We start from the raw sequence: 4,191 nt of genomic DNA, 5'->3' as shown, positions 1-4,191 counted from the left end.
ACCTGCCCCCCTCCCATTAGTGGTGTGGGAGACCAACAAGATTCTAAGATGACCACCTGTCTCTTCCATTGAAAGGATCTTGATGGCAATCGCGGAGCCATGGAGGATGTGGGTATTGTTCTAACTACAGATGACAGGGCCTTTTTGATGACATAAAGGTCCATGAAAAGGTGGTCTTGCAGTGTGCAACCCTACACCAGATCCATACCCTCAATTCTAAGGGCCACTGTCTCCATGAAATTCACTATGATTGAGCCCCTTAGCCCAATTCCATTGACATAGTTCTCAGATCAAGAAGTATGGGTAGAACAGTGGTCTATAATTGAACTGAAGCTGTCAATCCTCAAGGAATTATTTGCAGAATAGCTAGATAGGGCACATAGAACAGTTAACACTGGAAATTTTCAAGTTAAATCAGACAAGGGCAGAGATTATGGCCTGTGATTCTTTATTTTTTGAAAAGGTTTGGCATGATATAAAAAGGCCATTTGATCCCTCCTGGATTTTCACTTATGTTTGATTGGTAGGGTGGTGCCTTTAATCATTCTCCTTTTCATGTAGTGGTGGCCGAGTGGTTAAGGCGATGGACTAGAAATCCATTGGGGTCTCCCTGCGCAGGTTCAAATCCTGCCGACTACGGGACATTTTAAATCATTCTCCTTTTTTAAGGGTCTCCTATAGCACATCTGCAACAATGGGTGGCCACTAAGGCAACTGTACAGGTGTTAATGGCTGTTAGACATCCAACTCATAGCCTCCCATGGGAGGTTATGCATGCCTGGCTTTCTGAAATTCAAAAGGCTACTGCCTGACCCTCCCCACCCAGTGTGACTCCCTCCCCAGGGATGGATGCTCTTTGAGGGCTGACAGTCAATGATGGGTAAGAGCTTGTTTGGCAAGCCAACCTAAGACAAGCACAATCCAGTTGCTGAGGCCCCCTGGGGTGGAGTCAACAAGGCTGGAACAAAGAACTCCAACTCCCACTGAGCACCCACATAATAAAATAAAAGGGTGGATATGTAGTAGGACAGGCCCACAGGGTCTAGGAAATTGGCTTAAACCAGTTGCCAAGGCATGCACATAACATACTTCCTTATGAGCTAACCTAGAGTCTGCCTTAGGGCCTAGCAACAGGTGCTGTCAGAGTTCTTGGTTACTGTCAGAGTTCCTGATTGTGCCCAGCCAATGAGTGATGACCACACAATGCCACCAGGTTGGGACACAGCTTGGGTGCTGGGAGGAGGATACATAAGGCCTTCCCTGATATTGAATAAATGAGTGCTGTTTGCTTTCAACTGACTCCTATTATTTCTGTCATTGACTCTGTGCCTTCTCAGCCCCTTCCCTGAGTGAGCTGTTAGGATTCAGCAACACAGCATCATTTCAGTTTGGCTTTTCTTCAGCAATTCTATCATTTTATTAAACTCAATTTTCATGTCTTGGATTGACTTCTTTATTTCATTCAGCTCTTTGCTTTTGTTTTCTTTGAGTTGTTTGAATATGGTAATAATTGTTCTTTCTAATTCACTGTCTGAAAACCTTCCAGGTCATGTCATTGGAGCTAATAGTATGTGTTTTAGTCAGCGTTCTCTTGCTGTAAAGAGACACCATGACACAGCAACTCTTATAAAGGAAGGCATTTAGTTACTTACAGTTTCAGAGGTTCAGTCCATTATCAGCATGTTGAGAAGCATGGTGGCACACAGGCAAATATGGTGCTGGAGGAAATGAAAGTTTTATACTGAATCAGCAGGCAGCAGGAAGGAGATTGAGTTACTGGGTCTGGATTGGGCTTCTGAAATCCCAAAGCCCACCCCTAGTGACACACCTCCTCTAACAAGGCCACACCTCCTAATCCTAAGTAGTGTTGCAACCTGATGATTACGCATTCAAATATATGAACCTATGGGGGACATTCTTATTCAAACCACCACATTCCACTCCCTTGTAGCCATATCATAGGTTTGTAGCCATATAATAATGAAAAAAATGCATTCAGTCCAATTTCAGAAGTCCCCATCCATAATTTATCACAGTCTCAACCCTGTTTAAAAGTCCAAAGTTCAAAGTCTTCTGAGACTCATGGCAATCATTTAACTGTAATAACCTGTAAAATAAAAATAAAAAACCAGATCATATACTTCCAACATACAATGGCACAGGATAAACATTACCATTCCAAAAGAGAGGAAAAGGAGCATAGTGAAAAAATACTAAAGTCTGTGTCTCTATGTCTGATGTCAAAATGCTCTTCAGATCTCCAACTCCTTTTAGCTTTGTTGAATGTAACACACTTCTTTCTCTTGGGCTGGTTCCACTCCCTGTTAGCAGCTCTCGTTGGCAAGAATCCATTGACTCTGGTATCTCCAACATCTTTGGGTCTCCAAGGTTATCCAGGCTTCACTTTCACAGCTTCACACAATGGCTTCTTGGGTCCTCCATGAATGGACACTCATGACACATGCCTGGCCTCAGCAATTTTCCTTAGCCACAGAGGGAGATTCCACAACCCCTTTCTTGTATCCTTGACTCTAAGAACCATGCTGCCAAATTGCCAGGTTCTTCTGTTTGCTAAGGCAGGAACATGACCCTCTTGTTCAAATACATTTTCACAAGCTTTCTGTTTTCTATGGTTTCCTTTACTATTTAAGTTTGACTATCTTAGAACTTGCTCTATAGACTAGGCTGGCCTCTAACTCAGAGATCTGCCTGTCTCTGCCTCCAGAGTGCTGGGATTAAAGGCATGTACCACCATGCCCATCCCTAAGCACTTTAAAAACTTCTTTTTCACAAGTTGGAAGCTTAACTAGGTGGGATAAAGTATGTGCAGGCCCTGTACATGCTGCCACAGTCTCTGTGAGTTTATATAAGCTTTGCTCAGTTGATTTATAAGGCTTTGTTCTCTTCGTGTCCGCTATCCCCTCTGGCTCTTACATTTTTTCTGCCTCCTTTCCCATGGAATTCCCTGACCCCTGAGGGGAGTGATTTGATGGAGACAGCCCATTTAGAGCTAAGTGTTTTAAAATTTCTCACTTGTTGCATTATGCTGTGGGTCTTTATTATTTGTTCTCATCTGCTGCAGGAGGAAGATTCTCTGATGATGACTGAACAAAGCACAGATCTATGATTATTTTAATTTTATTTATTGCTACATTTTTAAAGAAACAGTAGTATTTGGTTTTATCCTAGGTCTCCAGGTTCGATCTCATGGAGCAGGTCTTAAGTCAAAGTAGATTGAGTTACTCCCACAATCTTTGTGCCACCATTGCTCTAGCATATCTAGCAGGCAAGACACCATTGTAGATCAGAGGGTTTGTGACGTTTCTCTTGTTAGTGTGCAGAATACCTTCCTGTACCAAAGACACTAGCTAGAATATAGGGGTAAAGGTTTTATGTAGACAGCATCTAGACATCTCCATGTTCAATGATTTATGTATGTGTTGTCTTCAGCAAGGGGGCTTTGCTGTCAGTTTTTAAAAAGCAACCTATAGATTTGACAACAGCCTAGATTGTTAGAGGATTTCCATGGGTCCCCTTTGGCCAACAACTCGATTATATGTAACCCAATCCTGGTATCTGTTGAGATTTGTTTTATGATCGAGTATATGGTCAATTTTGGAGAAGGTTCCATGGGGTGCAGAAAAGAATGTATATTCTTTTGTGTTTGGGTGAAATGTTATATAGATGTCTATTAGGTCCATTTGAGTCATAACATTTGTTATTCCCTTATTTCTCTGTTAAGTTTCTGTCTGGCAGATCTGTCCAGTGATGAGAGTGGGGTGTTGAAGTCTTCCACTATTAGTGTGTGGGGTTTGAGGTGTGATTTGAGCTTTAGTAATGTTTCTTTTACAAATTGTAGGTGTCCTTGTATTTGGAGCATAGATGTTCAGAATTGTGACTTCCTCTTGATGGATTTTTCCTGTGATGAATATTAAATGCCCTTGTTCATCTCTTTTGATTGATTTTAGTTTGAAGTCAATTTTGTTAGATATTAGGATAGCTACACCAGCTTGTTTCTTAGGTCCATTTGATTGGAAAATTTTTTTCCCAACCCTTTACACTGAGGTAATGTCTGTCTTTGAGGTGGAGATGTGTTTCTTGTATGTAACAGAAGGATGGTTTCTATTTTTGTATACATCCTGTTAGCCTGTGTTTTTTTATAGGCAAATTGAATCCATTGATATTAAGGAA

The 4,191-nt window shown here is 41.5% G+C and overlaps 1 non-coding gene across 1 annotated transcript; it reads left to right on the top strand.

The window, feature by feature from the left end:
- The first annotated feature begins 557 nt into the window (after window positions 1–557).
- Window positions 558–639, top strand: Trnas-aga. The gene has a single exon. It is a non-coding gene; the product is annotated as a tRNA-Ser (tRNA).
- Window positions 640–4,191: the final 3,552 nt, after the last annotated feature.

Source organism: Peromyscus leucopus, chromosome 14, assembly GCF_004664715.2.
Source record: "Peromyscus leucopus breed LL Stock chromosome 14, UCI_PerLeu_2.1, whole genome shotgun sequence".
Taxonomy (NCBI): Eukaryota; Metazoa; Chordata; class Mammalia; order Rodentia; family Cricetidae; genus Peromyscus; species Peromyscus leucopus.
The sequence above is the reverse complement of the archived record's forward strand: the minus strand, read 5'-3'. Positions and strand labels throughout refer to the sequence as shown.